Source organism: Amblyomma maculatum, chromosome 3, assembly GCF_055883805.1.
Source record: "Amblyomma maculatum isolate TAMU_Amacu chromosome 3, ASM5588380v1, whole genome shotgun sequence".
NCBI lineage: Eukaryota > Metazoa > Arthropoda > Arachnida > Ixodida > Ixodidae > Amblyomma > Amblyomma maculatum.
This window is the reverse complement of record NC_139346.1, coordinates 136,649,278-136,672,582: the sequence shown is the minus strand read 5'-3', so window position 1 is coordinate 136,672,582 and position 23,305 is coordinate 136,649,278. Positions and strand designations below refer to the sequence as shown.

General features: G+C 47.6%; 1 protein-coding gene across 1 annotated transcript in view; it reads left to right on the top strand.

Moving 5' to 3' along the window:
* Positions 1 to 1,987: 1,987 nt before the first annotated feature.
* Positions 1,988 to 23,305, top strand: part of LOC146196159 (uncharacterized) — a 136,886-nt gene continuing 115,568 nt past the window's right edge. Inside the window, exon 1 of the mRNA XM_084598102.1 lies at positions 1,988 to 2,509. The gene's annotated coding sequence lies outside the window, so the exon portion shown is untranslated. The remainder of the gene's footprint in view (positions 2,510 to 23,305) is intronic.

The window sequence follows — 23,305 nt, the reverse complement described above, 5'->3', positions numbered from 1 at the left end:
AGCACAAATTACTTTGATTCAAACATACAATGTAAATGTTTATCTAAGAGATAACGCACTACCGAAAATTTTGTAAAAAAGCGCGTCTTATACACTGGGAAATACGTATCCATGATTTGGCTATTGGCGCAGTGCACTGCATAACATTTCAACGAATACCAGCTCGCTGGGAAATTCTGGCCAATAAATAGCAGATGAAGCGGCCCGTACGTCCCATACGTCCCAAATACGTCCCAAATAGTTAAAGAATTTGCTTCCGACACAAAATAGAAAGAATGAGTTCCAGACAACACATCAATGCCACTTCCTTCACTCAAGCGGCGTGTTGAGTTGTCGGGTCGAAAATCGGCTACAAGGTTCATGTAAACGCTATCGGGCTGGGTCGAGAAGTCGAGGGGCCGAACCAGAGCCATAGGGGATATACGGCTGGAGTCTATTCCATCGCGACGGCTGGGTGTATTTTTCGTGTTAGCGCTCCTCACTCTCACCCTCTGCTTTTCATTTTTACATTTTTCTGTGCGCCATAATAAGATTAGTTGTTAGCCTCGCATCGTGTTCTCTTTCTTGTGGTGCTTTTCTATTCGGCTGCAGTTTCACTTCCACCATGAACGAATAGCTCAAATCCAGGCCATTTTTGTTAAGGCATTGCTACTGTGGTCAAGGCAGAAAGCTGGGCTAGTTGGTGAGTAATCATTGATAAAAAGTCTAGCGCATATAACACAGACATAGGAGAAGACGGGACGAGCGCTACTTTGGTGGCCGTTCCTACGGCACCTTAAGCAGCATTTAGGTGTGATGTTCAAGGCCTCATATTCACAGACGCTCGACTACTTGGCCCAAACATCGAGCAATTTATGGACGCTAGTTTCCTGTCAGTGGCTACTATTTATGCATATTTACCGGGAGGTTGCGCATTTTGCTGGCGATGTTGCCGGTATTCGGACCTCACTCCGAACATGCCAGTTCAAGTGAACGGAGCGATCGTAGCCCGCCATAATATAATTTCAGGGTGCCACCTTTCTACGGACCTTGAGCCCCAATATGCCGCTAGTCGGGCGATTAATTCGGGACAGCCAGGCTGCACATTGAAGACGACCGACATTCTCCTCCCAAAGACTAGTTTTATATATTTGCACGCCGCCGACTATGTGTCAACAGGACCCATTAGCTGACCTTTGCTTTCGGGTGCAGATATCTGCGTCGTGCCTTCCCCGCTGGAAGAATGACGCAGTCTCCATGAACCGCCGCCTGTCGCTGTAGTCAGCGGATCGCTCATAACTACAAGTCTGCTGCACTGGCTTGAGTGTACGTTTCGATTATAGTAACAATTAACATACCCGCGCGCCAACCGCAGAAGCCTACTTTCTGTGGCACGATAAAGCTTGTAAGTGACATGATTTGCCCGACAAGTCACTTACCGCATTCAGCCGCTACGTCTTGTACAGGCGCACAGTTCCTAATGACATATGACTTAGTTTATTCGCAAATATATAATGAACGGTAATTAATTAACACCTAATATTTATTAATCCAGTACAGTTGTACACGGCATAAGCTATCCAATGACACATTTGGGGCTGCTATACTCAACGTAGGTATGCTTGAAAGTAACTGCGGACACATTCTGTACCGACATGCCGTAGACGCGTCATCGAAAATCGCAGCCGCGAACATCGGTTGCTCTCGCAGAGACCCGCAGAAGCAAGCCTCCCGGATGCACTTTCATCCGCTCTTGTTATTATTATTATTATTGATAACGAAAACCGACCTTAACAAACGAAACACTATGCGGTATCGCAAAGAAAAAATTGAAAAGCGCGCTACAGCGGGTCAGGAAAGGCACGATGGTACTGCCGCTCAGCGGCACTTACAGCACCATTGTGGACTTCAGTCACTCTTGTCCTCTACAGGTGGCGCCACATCAATTAACCAACCGATGAGCCTGCGTGTTGCTGTTTGCGTTTTTATACTTCGTGCTTGATTCTTCTCTCCCGTTTACAATGGACGGATGATCCCGCGCTGTGCCTGCTCCATCTCCCGCAGAGCGGTCGCCGGTGAGCGTAGCGACTGCATCCTCTGCTCGTAACCGTGCGAGATTTTCGAGCAACGCTCTCTCTCTGAGCAGGGAGCTCGTGCGAACCTGCAGATTCGTCGACGAGCATGGAGCAGTGGCCACAGGGCAAGATGCGAGGTCTGCCGCAGTAAGAGCCGCTGCTCGGCGTGAACGACTGCTGTTGCTGCTGCGGACGTTCACATTTCCTCCGACCGCCGATTGGCCTGCACGCTTTGGCGGGATCACGTTTGAAATCTCCACCACGATCAGCGGCGCCGCTCCAGACCGGATAGCGGTGGTGCCTCTGTGGGAAAAAAGAGCGGGCCCTGTGTTTTGCGCGTACTCGTCGTTGTGTTCGCCGCCGGGATACCGTGGACAAGGCGCCGCCTCGGCCGGATTACGTGTGTGAGTTTTGGATTTGCGACCTCAGGGCAGCACGGCGTCGACGACCCAGCGGTGAGTGCTGTGTTGTTGCCGGTCTAGGCCTATTGTTAGCTCGGGGAAAAATGCACGGCGCGCATCTCACACTCGCGCGGTATCGTTGTCGTGCCGGGCCGCGGCGTGCCGTTTTGCACGGCCGCTAAAAGCGACGGCTTGTTTTTGTTGTGCTGTCGTTGCCGGTCGTGCCTTTTTCCCTCTCAGTACCGTACCGGCCGACGACGCTTTCCTCTTCCCGCGTCGGTGTTGCGTCCCGCGACGACTGCTTGCCGAAACAGGTCCGTGCGTTTCGTTCCTGTTCGGTCGTGAGCGAGCACTGTTTACACGTACAGCGCCACGTTTGCCGGCGCACTGCGCTCGATCACGGCCTACTAATCGCCCCGGTTTGGCACGTGTGCGTGCTCATCTCTGGAACGAGATGATACGAACTCGGCCTACGCGATCCAAGCGGGTGCACGCACGCCGCGCAGTAGCGCGGGGTCGAGATGAGCCGCTCTGGCCAATTTTCTCGCCTCATTCTCCGGCGGGATGCGATGGGCTTGCCTGCTTCTTCCTCGTGTGCGCCCAGTGGTTTAATTCGGTACTCAGGGAAGCGTGACAATGACATGTGGCGTGCGGGAATGGAAGTGCCGTAATTACGGCTTTTTTACGTTTTTTTTTTCTTTCCTAGCAAGCGCATTTTTCTGCCAGCCGCGGCGGTTGCATCGTGGTTTCGCCTCGAGCATTGCCCTGTTCTCGGTCGACGAGCTCCTTGGCGCTGTTTTTAATTCGCTCGTTTATCATTTTTCTCGCGCGCGCACTTGAACGTTTTGCTCAGGCCGGTATTTCAATCACAATGGCGCAACCTGAACCTATGTTTGATTTAAATGAAGCCATGCAGAAACACATGAATCATTCACTTGAATAGATAAGCGACAATTGCTTTCGTAGACTTGCTATTCACCGCAACTGCTTCGTTTTCCTTGTCCTCCAGACTCAATGGTTAGAGGACAAGCTTTTCATTGTGCGAACTGTGTGTTTGTCTCTTTATTCTGATTTTGACATTTTCAGATGTCAGTGCTAGCTTTATTTCAGCCCAGCGAAGCACTTGTGGCTATCATATGTTTGGTCCTTCCCATCCGTGAAAGTCTTCACGACCTTCCTGCTCACTTTGCATAATGGCCAATTCAGAGTTATCATCGAACATCATCTTTAAATACGAAGTGCTGTTTCTCTTGCCAACCTTTATGAAACATGATTGAAAGAATATTTGTATGCTACAACAGAGACATAGATCTAAGCAACAAGACATACACAGACTTGCCACTAAAAACCAACGAACCACACGAACAAAAGTATGGACGCAAACTGGAAGGAAGTCAATGACACATTACATTTTACTTGTTCTCCAAATATGAGAATTTAGTCTGCAAGTCATACAGAGTGCTGGCTGATGGAATTCTTTCAGTGATTCTTTCAGTAATGAGCCAGTACCAACTTGTTCAAATTGCTGCTTCACTGCCTTCAAAAACAGTCTAAAACACGATCCTCAAGTTATTGTAGAGAAATGTGCATGAATATATGTAAAGATGTCATTTATGAATTTATTCACATGACTGATAGGCCAAACATCAACTCTGAAAATTGAGGCCGGTAGGAAATTAGCAGCTGGCTGATCTGAAAGTGTCTTACTTCCAGAATGTGGTCAAATACAATTTACTTTCTCTATACCACATACTCAAAAACTTGATACATTTCTGCTTCCAAAAAAAAAAAACATGGCTACATCACAGCGAAGCATGAAATCCTTGATCAGCTCTGTTGTGACATCAATCTAACAGAAGTCAGCTTCAGTTCACAATCATTGTGCATGTCCCTTAATCAAGAGGTTGCTGAAATCTTTGTATTCACTGCGGGTCTATAATCCTCGAAATGAACAAGATATGAGAAAGAAATCTGAGCTTATACCGTACAGCAAATTACAGGACATAGATGTCTAGGGTTTTTCGGTGCAGTTTCTTATCTGTGGCTCTGCGCTAGTAATCTATAATTTAACCTTGGGTGCTCTGCCCTTTATTTTAAAAGGGTGATCATCAGGTCCTTTTCATTATAGATGTCATGAGCAAGCATAGAGTGATGGACAAAAATTTCTGTGGAATTCTTTTCAGCAGCAAATTCATATGTTGATCCAGCAAATACATACATAGACAGGCTTAAATAGAGGCACACAATGAACTTCTACAAAAGTAGTTGGGCAAAGCAGTCTACAGTGTGCCTTTAATGTTGTGGTCTGTATACTCCCTGAATGAAAGCAGAGGAGTTGCTCACTCACCGAGTTTGCAGCAGTTTCAGCGAGAGTTCTTCATATTCACAGGAGAGGACACACATATTTGCATTGCTGTGAACAGTGTGCTTTGATCATAGTCATTCAGTTCTAGCACTGAAGGTGACTTACGGAAATTGACCTTCTGTCGCTCTGAGGCCTGTTGTCAGATAGAATTTTGCAAAGCCCTGCCTCCTGGCAAAGGTGTGTACGGTCTATTTCAAGGGAATGTTATTGGTGTAATAAAATGTTTCGTAACACTGGCTTTGTACCATTGAAAATCCTTTTCTAACAAAGGGTTTACACGAGTGCTTGAAATAAAATGCACTGATGTTCAAAAAGCTTTTTTTAAGGACCTTGCAACTCCTTAAATTTGGAACCAGTATTTGAATTCTTGAAAAATTAATATAGATCTAGTTTGTCTATAGAAAGCAAGTCTACATGAAACTAAGACAAGGAAGAGGTTGGGGAAAATTTGAAGGGACAACACTGAACCTGTTTGGATCACACTCACTAGTGGGCCACTTTCTTTTTCTCTAATGGTCTGTGCATCCTGCAAGATGCACTTCATGCTCTTCTCATTTAATCTTTTTTTCCTGGTTCTGATTTCTTGTGTCCCTATAGGCTGTCTCCTCTTGTATGAACAAACAGCTGCAAATGAATTTGTCTCAAAATGGAACCCATCATGAGTGCATTGCTCCCTTGAAAATATTTAGGGAGACAGGGGTGCTTCTTTTCCTGCTCCTCTTGCTGTCCTCAAATGTTACTTGTGAATGCCACTATCATATATCATCACCAGTGAGCTGGCTCTGAAGTCAGTGAGTGCAGTTGACATCGCACCATTGTATTTCGTTTGTGCTTTCGGTGTATGGTACAGACAAGAATGCCATGTCAGGTGGATAATAAAGGTTTCAGCATACCTAGTTCGAACATGAGGATTATAGGAGGAAGGTGAAAGCTGACTTGAATGTTCCATGTAGACTAAGTTCCATGCTGTGCTAGAAGACTACCGAAGTGGTGGAAGTGGCTGAATCAGCTCTGAAAAGTGAACTGAAAAGCACAGAGTATATTTCCAGCTCAGTGGCATGCATATTCAGCTGTGCTTTTGAAGGTGTCATGCATAGTGATGAAGAATTGCTCAGAATGTCTGTACGCAATCTGTAGAACTCAGTAGAAAGCCGGCACGCATTAGAAAAGGAAGGAATTGATACTGTAGCCTGAGACCTTCTCCAATGCCAGGACAGAACTGTGAAAAAGTGCACAAATTCCTGCTGCAGTGAGCATTTGGTAGTTTTGAGGGTGCTAAAATTAGGAATGGTGCAACTGTTCTCATCAAGGCTAACAGTTCTCGCCAAAAGGCGTGTGAAACGCAAACACATAGTGTGGCCATGAAGGTAGAAACCTAAAATAAGTGAGAGTCAGAAGATCTCGTATCTTTATAAAGTGTTCTCGCCTTCCTTCATTACTGCCCCCGAGTATCCTTCAAATCCTTCAAATCCTGGAATTGTTTTTAAATTTCAGACCAAATATTCTCTACGTACCATGGCATGTTAAAAACATTATTGAACCCTGATGCAAAATATTCAGGTGCAGCTCCATACTTTTTTAATTTGCAACTTAGTTCAGCCTTTTGAGGGATACCAGAACATTTTATAATTAAATACATTATAGTTTTCACATTTTATTAAAAGTAAGGAGGTGCCTTATGTATATGGCAGTTTGAATGCATCAAACTTTCTGCAGGTGCAGTAATAGTAATAGCACTTGTTGCCCATTAATTTGATGCAGTTGGACCTTAGACTTGTACACAGTCTTATACTCCAGAATTCAGTTCTTTCGAAGCTGCGAGGGCAGCATGAGCTCAGTTAGAATAGAAGTTCGAAGTTCTTTGTTCGCAGACACATTGCAAGTGAAATATGACTACACACAGCTGCGTCGTGGAAAGAAGGAAAATTCCTGCATTTGTTAAAGAGTGCTTGTGATGTGAACGTGTATCAGCATCATTTGAATAATGCCTGTTCATCTAAACTACATGTTTTCTTTTTGTCTAATGCGCTTAAACCAACCTCACTTGGTTTCGTAAATTTTTTTGTTGTATGCCGTCAGACTGGGGAATACAATTCGGTCATTTCTTGTTCTTTTTGTGTTCAAAGCTATGGTTGCAAGTTTTAATTTCAAAATTTTTGCAAAATCAGATGATGTCTCCATATTCACTGCAAAAGAACTAACTCCGTTTCACTGTTCGTGTACACCTTACTGGTGTTGATTACTTGATCTTTGTTCATACACCATATTTATGAAGGATCCATGTGCACTGTGCATTTTAGCAGAGAGCTGACAATCCATATACAAGTTTGTTGGAAAGATTTCCGATAAGTATTTTAGGGCATCATTGCATGTGAGCAGACATTCATAGGGAGCTAGGAAGTATAGTGAGAAATATATTTTCTCAAATGTCTAGGAACAGAGCCAAGTTTTGAAGTGCTTGGAGTATTATGTCTCCATACGTTAAAAAAGCATAGGATGTTTTAGAAAATTGTGTGGAAAAAGTGTTATACATGCATTTTTAATTTTTTATTTTGGCAAACGTCAGTAACTTGTCTCCTGTCAAATACCACTAATTTGTGAAACAAGAAATTGCGGTTTCAAACTTTCTTTGCTTTATGTAGTAGTGGTGGTGGGTTTTGTTCATGTATAATTAAAGAAAGGAATGGTAGGTGCTGTCCACGAACACTGCCATGTATTCCTCAGTAGAACAAGAGGAAAAAGATGGCCACGCAGATGGGAAGCCTCAGTTTGAAAGCCGAGCCAACGTTTTACTTCTGAAGAAGAAAAGCCAGAGAGAGAGAGAGGGAAAGAGGGGGAAAGAAGCAAGACATGGAGTGAAAGAATATTTCTTTGGGTATGAATATCTAAGCCTGAAACCGGTGATCCGGTGACCTGAAAAAGAAAAAGTGGCAGCAGCAGTAAAAACTACAATGCGAGGTAGGTGATGGATGGGTCAGCACCTGACACGTGTTTCTTGAAAGGGACATGCATTCCAAAAAGCGCCTGATACAAACAATACAGCCGCTGGGGAATAGTTATCAAGAGCTTTCCAGAAAGAGCAGGGAAGAAGAAAACAGCACAGCGATGATAAAAAAGAGTAAACCTTGCCTTCTGTCATAAACAATACGTCGGAGAGATGGGGGCAATCAATGGACGTAAGGCTAAGTGGTCATCGGGCAGACAGGCGACAATCTCCCGAAAGCAGTTTCCCAGCATTTCAATCAGATTGGCAATACGTTTGATTAAATTAATTTTTTTTTTTAATTCTCCACTCAGACTTTAACTTTCAAGGAACAGAAAATGCCCTTAAATACATTCCCTCTGCGCCATAAATAGTTGGAAAAACAATACCTAAACCAGTAATTGTACAGTGTATTGAAATCACGTGTATATACCCCCCCCCCCCCCTTCTTTTTTCCGGTAACAGCGTAAGCTCCACGTGTTTTTGCAAGCGTGTTTCCTTTCCTTCTTAGCACTTCTTACTTTTCTTTCCCCTTGAATCCTTTTCTTTTTTTTCTAGTAATGTCACGCTTGCCAGGAGTGGCTTCCCCCTGATTTGTTATTAATCCATTTTTTTCTTTTGTCCTCTCATCCTTCGGGAGAGCTCTTGATAACTATTCCCCTGCAGGTGTATTGCTTATATTATTGCTTATATAAGGCCCTTTTGTAATGCCTGTCCCCTTTCAAGAAACACGCGTCAGCATCTAACCTGCTGTAGGAAAATCAAGCTCTCATCATCTACCTCGCATTGTAGTTTTTGCTGCTGCCGCTGCCGCTTTTTATTTTATTTTTCAGGCCATACGATCGCCGGTTTCAGGCTTAAAAATTCATGTCCGAGGACGCATTCTTTCACTCCTTGCCCTGCTCTCTTCTTCCTTCTACGGTCTCCCCAGTCTCCCCCTCCTTCCTTCCTGGCTTTTCTTCTTCAGAAGCAAAGACGTAGGTTAGGGTAGGAGAGAGGCAGGTAAAACCTATAGAAGGGATAGAAATAAAGGACACTTGAGGGGGGATTTTATTTACAACGCTGTACAATCATCACATCATGGAGGAAGGAAACAACTTAGGAGAGGCCCTTGCCATTCCCAATGCATTGGAGAAAGTTTGGCGGAAGTGACGTCAAAATTTAGGGTTAGCCTAGTCGGGCCATTGGCAACGGCGACGCTCTTGCTATGAAAACTCGGGCCACGTGAGCGTCGCGGAGAAAGAAAGTGCGGACTGAGGAGAAACGTTGCAGCGTCCGGTCGCGGCGCGGCCGCGCCGGCTTCAAAAAAATGACGTCAGGGCCTCTCCTAAGTTCTTTCCTTCCTCCAGCATCACATACACACCATGGCCAGACCAACGGGGTGAAATGGGAATAACTGCTCTCGTGCATTTTTTTCACGGTTTCAAGGGCGCTGGGCTGTGTTCACGGTATATGGTTAGGTGTAGAACTTTCATGGCTGTAGGTGCCGATATAACTGCTTTGATGGATTGTAGGCTGTGTTACGAAGCTCCGCATTCTCTGCAGGGAGTGCGATAGTGACAAGTTTTTGCGAGTAGCAACAGCCTTTGTTGGCATTCATAGGCAGTTGGGGAAAGAGATACTTCGCTTTGCTCCTCTTTTTTTACCTTTTTACCCTGCCGCGGTGGTGCAGTGTTTAGGGCGCTCGACTTCTGTGCCCAGGAATGCAAAATCGAATCCCGACCGTGGTGGCCGCTTTTCGATGGAGGCGAAAAGCAAAGCGTCCGTGTACTGTGCGATGTCAGTGCACGTTAAAGAACCCCAGGTGGTCGAAATTTCCGGAGTCCTCCACTACGGCGTCTCTCATAGCCTGAGTTGCTATGGGACGTTAAACCCCGATAAACAGATACCATCTTTTTATCTTTTAAGAGCACCTGGTGCAGAACATTTGCCTTCTTGGGAAAGCCACATTTGATTGGCACAACTTTTCTTTTTTACAGAAAAAGCTGAGAGCCAGTGATGCAGTTACATTTTTCATAACGTTCATAATTGAACATTCACAGCAACTGAACTGTCTTCGGCTTTGAGCACAGTGTCAACATATTCCCCGTAGCTGTGTGCCACGACAAAGTTTCATTACTAAGTGACAGTAAATAATTGGTAACAAATAATTTCTAAGGTGCCTTTACGTGTATAAATAGTTGTCAGACTGCAACTATCATATCCCGAATGTTGGCACATCATGTGACAGCGGTGCATTGATGTTAAAAAAGGACCACTGCTCTGGAGAAAGGTTTTTGTTGGAATGTGCAGCGGTGTTAGCCCTGTAGGCTGCACTCAGGTGAAAGCATTATCGCGAAGTTTTTACACGTTTTTCCGCGTTCTGTCGCTTGGGGCATGCGGCCTTATCGTTTTGCCACTCGAGACGCGACCCGGTCGAGCGATATGAGAACTTCATGGTACCTCGCTATACTTGTTACGATGTGCGAAGTGGTTGTCTTTGTCTAAACTTTGCCTCGTTTAATCTTTTCTTGGTTCTCTCAAAGGCCGTGTAGTGCGAGGCTGTATGTCTGGATTTTTTTTTTTTTTTCGTTGGAAATCATTAACTGGCTGTGTTGGTGAGGCCGAAAAGTAGAGGCAAAAAGTGAAGGCACAACTGTGTATGAAAACTTTAGTCCGGTGTAGCACTACTGTGCATGCATGGTATGAGTTTCCCTTACGGCGCGGTTCAAGTGTCTTCAGAGAGTGTGTGACAGAGACTGCGCCTTTCCTTTCCCGCAACCAATTCTAAAAATCTTGTAAAAGCTATAGCTGACTATGTAAAAAATAAATAATAATAATTAGTGATGATGGTAATTACTGACAATGCCAATAAAATAATAATGATAGTGGTAAATAAAAATACATTAACAAAAATAAAAATTACGAAAAGTGAAATAACACAAAAAAAATACACATTAAAAAGTAAGAAAGTAAAAATTTCAAAAACGTAGCGGCAGCACTCCTGTTTTCGCGTTCTCCCAATGCAGTTTCTGCAGTGACAAGTTTTTTGGACAGCATATACCGAAACGGAGGGCGTGAAACGCGCAGACGTTCAGCTCAAAAACAGTGTCCGCTGTTGACTTTTAGGAATGCGTGCGGCGCGGCCTACGGTGTCCGATTGGAATCCAGCGCTCTTGTTCGAGCCATCTGTGTTGCTGTAATGCGGCATGCACTTTCTTTCGCTTCGTCCCTTTTAAAAGCGACGGCCTCGCACTTGGCGGTGACTGCTCCTTTAGCGCTCTAAAAACGGAAAATGTGCCGGTGCCATGCCGACAAAATCATTGATTGGTTGAGAGAGGGCGTGACGTCAGAGCCAATACATTTTGCCATAAAGATTGCTCAGGTGCTCGAATCGCACTTGTGTACCTTGGGCCGCGAGCGGGACACGCCACCAAGAAGTGCTGCTGTCTAATGCTCGTAACGTAAACTAAAGTGTACCCTATTTTTTTTTTCTTTTTTTTTTCTTATACCTAGGAAAAACCCACAATACGAGCGACTTTTAACTTCCTTTCAAAAAGTGATATGACGTCGTCCTGACCCGCTAGTCACGGCCATTTCTTGTCAAGTTTCTATTTTTACCCCACTGTTTCCCCGCCGCGGTAGCGCAGATGCCTGACTATACTGTGCCGGGGTACCCGGGTTAGAATCCGGCGGCTGCCGAAACGGCGAGGCGTGCGGCCCAATGCCAACTAGTGCACTTTAGAGATCCCCAGGTGGTGGAAATCCCTTCGTAGCCCTCCACTACGGCTCCTCTTTCTTTCCACTTTCACTCCCATCTTCCTCCCTTCCCTTACAGCGCGATTCAGGATTTGCCTATGAGCCGTGTGGTAGGTCTCACTCATCTAAATCACGGAGTAACTACCGCAGGCGCACAAATAATATCGTCACCACCGTAACCAACACTGGCCAAAACTATAGCTACTGCTTGGCGTCAACTTCAGACGCATGCATATCAAACGTCTTCAACAAACATTTATTTTTCCCCATCCGCTACCTCGACATGCGCCAGAGTATACCAACAACTCCCAACCACTGAACCACTACGTTCGGACCTGCCAAACACCCCCCGATGGCGTCCAGCCTATACCCCTTCCCTTCCTCTTGGGGAGTTCCTGTCCATAGCGGGTCCGACTGACGAGGAGAGGCTGGCCAAACATGCCGGTCGGATAGTGGTGGCCAACGGGGCCATCAACTCAGGACTCTGACCAAATGTAGACAACGCCTTAGAGGGGTCCACCTGATACAATTTTTACCACCACCACCTTTCAGCATCTATAGGGTAGGACCAGCGATTTGGAAGCCCAGATGCGCGTAACAAATCACGCGATGTGGCCGAGAGTTAAACCCCATTATAGGCTCGATGATCTCTTGGCAAAGGGTGTACTTAGAGTTGCTTTGCCTATATCTAGATACAGCTGAAAGGGGGCACGGTATGGGCGTTAATCTAGTGATTACTTCCGAAGCGTGAAGGACAAACTCACTTTGTCGTCCTTTCTAAGTAGTTTTTCTATATGTCTATAATATGCGAAGACATTTTTGAATTCCAATGTGGAAAGGACCGCAGAGTTGGTCCTTTTACGCAAACTGATTGCTCCCTTTCATATTGGGTCTAAATATAGCTCGAATGGATGCCATCCCATGCAGCATTATTATAGCCGTCGACGTTTCCTTTCAATGTTAGAGGCTCCCTTTTGTGGTAAGCCTTTTATCACATATTTATTCTCTTTCTCACAATAAAGTCCTCCCGCTCATGAATGGCGATGGTCCATTCAATCGCACAGCCGCCGCTTTCGCCGCTAGCGTCCTCCCGGAAAGAGACGAGTGAATGCACTTCCGGTGAAGCAGTGACGTGACTTACGCGTGGCATCGATGGTCGGTGATATCGTGTGTGCCGTGACACCGCGGGATGGATGAGGTGAGACAGAAAAAGGCGTAGGCCTGATAGTCTAGCCGACTGCATGGTTAGCTTATAGTAAGCAAGGTATAACGAGTCGCCTGTGAGGCTGTGATGGATCGACGTCTGCTTCCGCCTGTGCCTATATAACGACGTGCTCAGGAAGCACGCGCAGTTGGTCGCTGTTCGCGAAGCGCCGGCGGGATGACGATGATAGGCCTCCTTTTGATGGTTCTGTCGGTGACAGGAACGCCCGCGGAAGTACGCCTCGTTTGAACGTTAATTGGGTCAGGGAGCTGAACCTCGGATCTAGCGTTATTCCGAGGGGCACTCCTGTAGTCCGAATTAGTTTTTGGAAAAACCGCCACGACTCCCACTTTTACGAAACATCGCTTATATCGAAGCAGCTCTTTGGAGGCTTCTTGTCCCACTGTGGATATCCCATTCTCGGGCGCTGTCGTTCGTAGCTACACGCAAGTGCTTGCGTGCCGTTGAACGCAGCATCTTTCTTCTTTTTCTTTTTTTTTTTTTTCCTCGCAGCTCCACTTACCGCACTACGCTTATCTCACGACGTCGGTGCGTAACTTCCTCGGCCCCTTCCTGGTCGACCTGGTCGTGAGGGGGCTCTGTCTCCATCGCCCGCGGCGATCAGCTGCCGTTGCAACTCCCGATCAGACAGACAGTGTGTCACGAGAGTTGAGGCGAAACCTAAGGGTCAGGTCTCGGCTCCCGTCCCTTAGGCCTGCGTGTCGGGGGCGGGGATTGGGGGTCTCCTTATCTAGTGGAAAATTAAAGTTGTTATCACATCGTCTTCGTGTGCCGTCGAAACTGCGCTGCCATTCCGCACCACAGACCATGTGATCGCGGGTGTCGACGCCGGTGAACAGCACGCGGCGTCGATGTGTATTGCGTGGTCTGGTGAGGTCCGGGAGATGCGTTCGTCGGTAAACCTTCGAGGATGGCCCACCAGGGTTGCACTTGGGCGGTTCGCGAAAAGAAAAAAAAAAATATAAAGACAAAAAATAACCAATGGAAGGCTTGCAAAGATAAAAGCTATATTCTCGTCTTTTAAGTCCGCCAGATAAACTGAAGTTGCGCAACGATTTGTGACCCTATTCGCGGTCGTGCGCAGCGTTGTTTACATTTCCTACCTGTAAACAAAAATACGTTCTCCGTTGCTTTGAACATACGTTCAAATGTGAATTCTGTGACATAATCCTGTGTATTAAAAAAAATTACATCGCTCTTTTTTGACCCAGATGAGGAAATCACTCGTGCCACTGTCGAAGGAGACTTTGGGCGGCATTTGGAGGGCTTAATTGGTGCATGCTCGGACAAATCTATAGACGCCGTGATTGTAGCGTGCGGTTGCACTGCGTCATCGACTTCACAGCCAGTGCAGATGATCGCACAGCAGGTGCAATCGAAGACTGAACACGCTATACTTATCGTCGCCATCACGTCCCTGCTTTCGGGTCCTCCAACGCCGAAATTTGTGGGCTCGAGCGGTGTCGTCCGTTTTGTGTGGAGGATAAGAACCGGCGGGCCAAACAGCCGCTCGGGTGCACGCGCGATGAGCATGTTGCGGAGCTGGTTTTGCGGTGGTGCGCGTTAATAATAGTTAATGAATGCGGGCTCGTTTCGTGCGGACTGTGCGCGATTGGGTACGACTTCCGCGACTGCACCGGGAAGTGGAGGCAAATGGGCCGCTGCGGATCCCGCGTGGTCTTTAGCACCGCGGCCTGTTTCGTCTACCAATGCGACGATGGCTGGCGGCTGTATAGTTGGGCTGCTTGCTGCCGCGAACGTGTGCGATATATCTGCCAGCATCTCTGGCATCGAGTAGAGTCGCTGCGCGACCGGGGATGAGTACATCCTAGAACGACGGAGGTGGATTATCGGACCGACGCTTTATAGCGAAGTTTGAAAAACAGCGGCACACGGAAGGAAATGTCAGTGGACGTCTACTGGGCTAACTACACTGCTGATCTTGGCTGAAAAATGCACCTGCAGGACTACGCCGCTTATAGCTGAGTCTATCGCACGTGCGTCATTGTTGACGGTGGCTCGTTTGCATGCCCCAGTTTACCATACACCCCCGGTGAAATCAGTTAGTCGAAAAGCCACTGCCGCTGGCCGATTACGTATCGCCACGCCGGTGGGGGCTATGTATAAGTTTCAAATACGTATGCACTGAACAAAAGCGACGTGACGCTAATGCCGAAACTGTTCAAGGGTTTGGTTAGCGCTCGCATGGGAGCTGTTAGTTCCTAAATACGAAAAGCCCCAGTAATAGTATTAACTCCTAGTGGCATGTTGAAACAAATTCGAATGTCGTGTTTAGTTGCGCTGTTTGCATCCATATCCCGAGTTTTGTTTGGACTGCGACTGACCTGCATGGTGAGGGTTCGGAAAGCCGTTATGGGTCGCCTATTGTCGCCAGCTGTGCCACGCAATGAGGCTATAGGACGCCAACTGCAAAGGACATTGAGTGAAATGGGTATGATGATACAGACAGCATACAGTGCCAAATTGTCTCGTGCCGGCGACGTGGCCAATCATGTGGGCCCGCCAATGGAAATGCATTTTCTTTGCATGGCAGAACTCACAGACGGACAGCTAATTGGTACACAGTGTTATAACAAAAGAAGTCACATGAATGCATCATAAGCGCAAAATGCAAAGCTTAAAGAAAACATGCCCCCGCAGCGGTAGTGCAGCGATTGGAGCGCTTGGCTGCCGTGTCCAAGGATGCGGGATCGAATCCCGGCCGCTTTTCGATGGAGGCGAAAAGCAAGGAGGCGCCCGTGTGCTGTGCGATGTGAATGCACGTTAAGGAACCCCAGGTGGTAGAAATTTCCTCAGCCCTCCTCTACGAAGCCTCTCATATCTTTAGCCACTTCGAGGTGTTAAACCCCGTTAACCAAAACAAAGAAAATGTATAGTTGTCATTAGACTTGTTCGTCGGATGCGCATATCCCCGAATCGACCACTTCACGGCTATCCGTTTTCTTCTGATTAGGCGAGGACAGTCTATAGAGTTGAACGGCTGTAAGCTCTACGAAGTCGATGGAGCCTTCTTCGTCATCAGCCGGATGCATTTTTCCCTCTGCTTCTGGTCTAGTCTTCTGTCCGGCGCATCACATCATTGATAGGACCGTGGGGGTTTCGTCTCGTTTGATCCCCGATCGTACCGGCGGCTCTCGCTCCGTCTCTGTCTGGAGCTTCCCTTTCCCTCTTACCGGTGGCGACCGGCTGGCCTTTCGCATCTCGAGACGCGCCAATTTTCGCGTCTGCCCCGTCGCCTGAAGGGTTTTGTTGTCGCGTTGGGCAAGCGCTATTTTGCTGCTTCTGGCGCGGAGGCGCCTCGCATTGTCACCCCCGTCGTCGTTGCGCGCCGGCGACGCGACCAATCAGCTGGGCCCATCAAGCGTGAAGGACGACGGCGGGCAGAGGTTCCGCGGGGATGCATCGATTGTCGCGGCAGGTTCCCATTTTTCTTTCCGCTTTCGATTTTTTTTCGCGGTGAAAGTCGAGTGACGAGAACGCGCAGGTAGTGCGCGAACTCGCAAACGAGCAGGAAAAGCGTTATGTAAGAGCGCGATCCCCTAAGCGGCGATCCTTCGTGCCTCATAGTCTTCGGTCCTGGCAAGGACGGCCGCGATCTTCGGTGTGATCTTGCGCTCTTACGAAACGTCTCGGGAATGCAGGTGGTTATCCGTTGTTTGAGCAGCACGACTCATCGCTCGCGTAGTCTTCCGGGCGAATTAGCGGATCGCGGAGGGTTTTGTAGAAGAGGTCGTTCATTTTTCGGTCCGGGCTCATTAACCCTCAAGTTCAGAGCCTATAGCGAAATCGTCCAACGACTTGCGCCTCCGAGGAGCTTATCAGTAGTGCAAAAACAGGACAGTAGACAAAAAAGAAAGGAAAAAAGAAGGCTGTAAGAACGGACTCTCGTGGGAAGCGAGTATGGCACCTCGTAGCTATCACTGCAACCGGTCACCTCGTAATTTATCACGATGTGCTTCGCATATAGTAGTCCTAATCAACTTGATTAACAGGGAGCAAAATCATCAGCGGACAAGACGGCAGCACATTTTTAGGATGCCTATTCTCTGCGCGCCTAGACGCACGCACTGGCTTGCCAAAGCTATACTCCGGCTTATGTCGGCCCTTTCAGCTTGTTATTCATCACGTTATCATCATTAGCTAAACTATACCCACTGCAGGGCGAATGCCTGTCCCACATTCCCCCAACTAAACCGGTCCTGTCCTAGCAGCGTCCACTTAGCCCCTGCAAACTTCCTGACCTCACCCGCCCACCTAATTATTTTCTGCCGCCCCTGCTACTACGCTTTCCTTCCCCTGAAACCCAGTTTGTTACTCTAAGCGACCATCGGTTATTCTCTCTTCGCACTACATGTCCGGCGCATGCCCATTTTTGCTTCTTGATTTCCACTGGGATATCATTAACTCGGGTTGTTTCTCTGACCCACTCTGCACGCTTCCTATTTCTTAACTTTGCACCTACCATTTTTCGTTCCATAGCCCTCTGCGTTGTCCTCAACTTAAGTAGAACCCTCTTGGTTAGCCTCCACGTTTCAAGCACCTAAGTGAGCACCGGTAAGATTACGACGTAGCTTATTTAAATTTTAATTGAAGATGCGTTCGAGAAGTTCTGACCACACGTTTGATTGACATCACTTATAAAACCGCTGCGTCCATGCTGAAGGCAGGCTGCTGGAGTGCTGTATAGCTTGTTGATCATCATCATCAGCCTGATTATACCCACTGCAGGGCGAAGGCCTCTCCCATATTTCTCCATTTAACCCGGTTCTGTGCTAGCTGCATCCACTTGACCCCTGCGAACTTCTTAATCTCATCCGCCCACCTAACTTTCTGCCGCCCCTACTACGCTTTCCTTCACTTGGAATCCAGTTTGTTACCCTCAGCGACCATCGGTTATCCTCTCTTCGCACTACATGTCCTGCCCATGTCCATTTCTTCTTAATTTCCACTAGAATGTCGGTAACTTGAGTTATTTCTCTGACCCACTCTGCACGCTTCCTGTCTCTTAATGTTACCCCTACCATTTTTCGTTCCATGGCGCTCTGGGTTGTCCTCAACTTAAGCAGAACTCTCTTGGTTAGCCTCCACGTTTCAGCCCTATAGGTGAGTACAGGTAAGATGCAACTGTTATATACTTTCCTCTTTAGCGATACCGGTAAGCTGCTAGTCATAATCTGTGAGTGCTTGCCAAATGCGCTCCATCCCAATGTTATTCTTCTTGTTATTCCTTTTGCATGGTCCGGATCTGCGGTTACTACCTGTCCTAAGTAGATATATTCGCCTACTACTTCGAGTACTTCGCTACCTAATGTAAACTGCTGTTCCTTTCCGAGGCTGTTGAACATTACCTTCTTCTGCATATTGATTTTCAAGCCTACATTTCTACTTTTCCTGTCTAGATCATCAATAATTATTTGCAGTTCATCCCCCGAGTTGCTTAGCAAGGCAATGTCATCAGCAAATCGCAGATTACTGAGGTATTCTCCATCTACCCTTATCCCTAACTGCTCCCATTCCAAGTCTCTAAATACTTCCTATAAACAAGCTGTGAATAGTACTGGGGAGATTGTGTCTCCTTGCCTAACACCTTTCTTTATGGGAATTTTGTTACTTTCTTTATGCAGCTGTGCAGCCACTATATATATCTTCCAGCACTTTCACGTACGGCTCGTCTACCCCCTGATTTCGCAACGCCTGCATCACCGCCGAGGTTTCAACTGAGTCAAATGCTTTTTCGTAATCAATGAATGCTATGTATAAGGGCTGGTTATATTCCGAGCATTTTTCTATCACCTGATTGATGGTATGGATATGATCGATAGTAGAGTACCGTTTCCGAAACCCTGCTTGATCCTTTGCTTGATTGCAGTCTAAGGTTGTCCTGATTCTATTAGCGATTACCTTAGTAAATACCTTATACGTAACAGACAGTAAGCTGATTGGTCTGTAATTTTTAAGGTCCTTAGAGTCCCCTTTCTTGTGAATGAGGATAATATTTGCATTCTTCCATGGTTCCGGTACGGTCGATGACACCAGGCACTGCTTATACAGGGTGGCCAGATTTTCTAGCACGAGATCCCCCCCCCCCCCGCCCCCCCCGTCCTTCAGCAAATCTGTAGTTATCTGATCCTCTCCAGCTGATTTCCCCCTTTTCATAGTTTCTAGTGCTTTCTTGACCTCGTCCTTTGTCACTAGTGGAACGTCTGACTGTTTTTCCCTACCGGCAATCTCGTCACGGTCCTGACTGCTTTGGCTACTGTAGAGATCTGTATAGAACTCCTCGGCTACTTTGACTATCTTGTCCATATTAGTGATGACGTTGCCCGCCTTGTCCCTTATCGCATACATCTGGTTTTTGCCTATGCCTAATTTCTTCTTTACCGCTTTAAGGCTTCCCCTGTTCTTTACAGCATGCTCAATTTTCTCCATGTTATACTTCCTTATATCGGCTTGTTGATAATGACGCCTAAAATGGTAACTTTGAATGAATGTAGGCCTCGCAGGCATGCGGAAGGGCCGTGTTGGATGCTGCTAGCGTAAGTGACTTAATATTTGCAACAGATAAGGAAGCAACTGATATTAAAGAATTTGCCAGTGCAACCAGGTGTTACCATGTTGTTTGCGAAATAGACAAAAACGACAACAACAAAAATAGTTGGGTATCTTGAGTCCGACGATTGGTCTATAGCGCTTACAGGAAATCTTTGTTTTGCCGTTAAAAAGGAGCCCACAGAAAGAAAAACAAAAGGCTGAATTTTAAAATTTCTCGATTTGTCACCCGAATGTCAAGTAACAAAATATCGCCCGATTCTTATCCTCATCAGTGACGTCATGACTGGAGGTACAGGCAATTTTCGTTTTCCGGCAGACGAGTCGCTGTACAGGTGCTCCTCGCGTATCATGTCTTGCACTCGGTCACACACACTATAATAGAGTGGATGCTATCTAGATGTCAGTGTATCACAGGTGCACAATTGGATCGCTGAAGTTGAATGCCCTGTGAGCGTAACTCTTGCCGTTACCGGTCCACCTGCGCGAAGAACAGCTCCTCGCAGGCTTCGTCATGTGACCAGGACGGATGGCTGTGGCCAGCGTCAAGTCGTTGCACGCAGGCGAGTAGTTGGCGCTCACGGAGTTTTTATGCATATCGGGGACGGGGATATTGAAGGTATTTACCAGTTTACCGGCTGCCTGCATCGCACGCGTCGTGGAATCTACCAGACCAGGTGGCACTCGCGCAGCTGACACCTAGGCATTCGGTAATCCCCTTATACTTCTACGTGATGGCGTCTCCAAAACTATGCAGTGTTCTAACTGAGCGGATACGCACTAGCGTAGTGTTGCGCCGCATCAGCCGGGTGGTGCCTACTGCGCAGGCGCAACGACCATGTCGTGGGAACGACACGAAGCAAACTAGCGCAAACGCGAGAACCGCTAGGTGCCGCGTTGTGATCATCGGGCGGTAATAAGTGAGGCGCGGACAATGATCCCGCTTGATAACACACTGGGCGACGTCCATGACCACTGGCGGCGTGAAGAAAGTATACGGGGAACGCGAGATCGTCGTGGGTCGAGAAGAGAACGAGCGGCGAGGGACAATCGACCGGCGCGGCGGCCAACGGCGCCGCTCAGAGCCGGTGCGAGGTGGAGGAGCGTAGCGTCGCGCTCCCCCGATCCTTTGCGCGAGGAGGCGTGCCGGCGACCGTCTCCTTCCGCGCCCTGAAGGATTGCCCTGGCTCCAGCTGCGGCGCGCTTTGTGCGCGCGGGCGTTTACGAGCCGTCTAGCTGCTGATGGTCGCCTCTGTTACACACGCGAGAGGGCGATGATGCAGGCCCGATCGGCTAAGCCGCGGGCGGTGGGCGCGACTGCTCGCGACGAGGTGAGGCCGACAAGCTTCTTTCCCGGCGGCCGGCGTGTGCGCTGACAGTGTTCGATTTCCATACTCGAACCTGGTGGTGACGAGACCCTCGCAGGATGTTTGGGCGTCCGACCAGCAGCGCTCCTCGTCTTGGAAGCCACAGATGAGATAGCGAGTACAGTCACGCAACCGCCGGTTCATTCCTCCGTAGCTCAGGTTGCGTGTAATCAGGGTTCGTTTTGTTCATCAGAATCCCCCTAATGGAACGGAATGCCAAATAGGCGTCGGGACTTTTGGAGCGTTTCGTGACAAACCAGTTTGATTTATTAGGCGCCTAAGCGAAGCATCTTCGCACTGAACGATTCACCCCCTCTCTCTCTCCCTCTCTCTTTCTCGCTCATGCCAACGTCTTGCATTCTGCGTTACGTTCACCTGCATATATGTATGCCTGTTAAGCACGCAGTACAAACCGTCGGCCCAATATTGCAGTATGTTGGCAATGTATTGGTCCTATGTGGGGCCAGACATTGCCAGCTCAGGACCAATATTGGGCCGACGAATTGTGCTGCGCAGTTGATTGCTGCGCGTTCTCTACCGTCGTCATTCCATGCGAGTTAGTTGGAATGATGTTGTGCCAGTTTGCTAAGTTCGCCGTTGTGCAGGTGGCCCGTACCGTGGCTCGAGGCCACACGCCTACCTGTATCTTGACAAATCGACCGTTTTTGCTTCTGCTCTTTTTTTTTTTTTTTATAAGTTTTAAGCGGCATGGGATTGAAGCACGGAGGCAGTTCGCGCGCTTGCCACAAACGGCGCATATTGTATACACTCGTGGAGGTGGATCTCACTTCGGCGATAAGCCGGGAAGCCTTGTTCCACATTGTTCTTGTTCCTCGCCATTCTTGTCCCACACCTATCTTGTCCTATACCATTCTTGACCCACGCCGTTGTTGCTTGACTCAACGAGCGCAGAGCCGTACGTGTGCAGTACGTGTTTCGTGCAGCGCGTCATTTGGGACCTCGCTTTTTCTGGCAAACCATCAAAGAGCTCTGCAGTGTTTTTGCCCCTATATTCAAGCAGAATACACTGTCTGCACTGTGTACCACGGTTAAGCGAAGCGCCTCGAAGCCTTCGGCCCTTTAAGGGACAAATAAATGAAATACTGTCGCCCGCCGCTGCTGCGTTAGCTATACCAAGGCCAGCGTGAGCGCATATACAACACTGCAATCGTGAGCTTCCTACATAGGTCATAGGGCTGCTTTAAGCTCTGCAGCTGTCTGAAACAAATGTAGTACTGCGACATATTTCCTTTCCTCATGACCGAGTATTCCGCATTCGAATGTCGTCGCTCTTCGCCGAATGTACGGTTGCGGACAAAAGTAATCGGAGCACGCTTTTTCCTTCTACCATTTTACACGCGGCATAATCGAAGCTTGCAGACGTGGTATGTGAGAACTGGTAGTAGACGCCAGTGGCCTTTCACTTGTTTAAATATTGATTTCTTATTTCCAGTGGGGAAGGCGTGATTTTAATTTCGCTTATGTGCGCACCTGTACGTTTCCTTCTCTTTCTTCTCAAGCTGAAACCGCGACCAGCCCGCTCAAGTACCCAGTGGTTTGTGCTGAGCTGCCCTTACTCGTAAACTGTAATGAGATCAAGCCACGTCGCAGATAATATCGCATAGATCATTGATTCTTCGAACTACGATCGCGCGAACGCCATTCTGCTTTCGCACTGTTTTTAGAAATGTGATTATATCCACGAAGCAGTAGAACTCGTACTTTTTTCTATTCCCTGCTTTCCTCGCTAACGAGCCTCGTATTTATTGTTACCTGTGCTGTCAACAGCCCTATGCACTCACCATTGCAGCGCTTGGTGGCCTCGGGTGTTGAATATATTTAGGCGGCCTCCTACGTCAGGAGTCTCGAACTCGTATTGCTATGCGGGCCGAATTGAAAACGTTTCGCCCTACGCGGGTAAGGAGCCGGGAAGTAACGAAGAAAAGAAACCACATAATTATAATGGACGCATAGAACGATTAGAAAAAGAAAGAATAACAATAAAATAAAGCTGGACAAAAATGTATCATTCCCAGACCGCACTCTCCCAAGCTGAACGCCGGACGGCCACCACTTAAGGATGGCTCAGAGAGATGTGCTGAACGCACGCAACGGTTAATGGCATGATCACTTAATTATCCTCGAAAAAAATTACACTTGAGAGTTGACAGAGCGGGCGTGTTCTACGGCGCCTCTGTATTGAATGCAGCTGATACCCTTGCGAAGTACACGAATATTGAGGGGCCAATGCCCCTTTTCATTTTACAAAAAAAAAAAAAAAAAAAGAATGTACAAATAAATAAACCGGGTACCGTCTTTGAACGAGGCGTTTTTAGCTTATTGCAGTTGGAAAACGAGTCGGGTGGTGACTCTTAAAAGGGGTGAAACTTTTGGAGCTGGTCCCGGGCCGCAACACACCGCTCCGCGGCCCTCGTGTTTGACTCCTCTGCGCGAGATGCGCGTGATATATAGATATAAGCTGTGTGCAGCTATCTATGGGAATTACTTCGAAGGTACCCTTTCATACGGCGTGGTTCGTGCCTTACGTGGCTTGTTCGTAACTTCGCTGTGCACTAGGGAACTTCCTCCTCCACATCTGCCC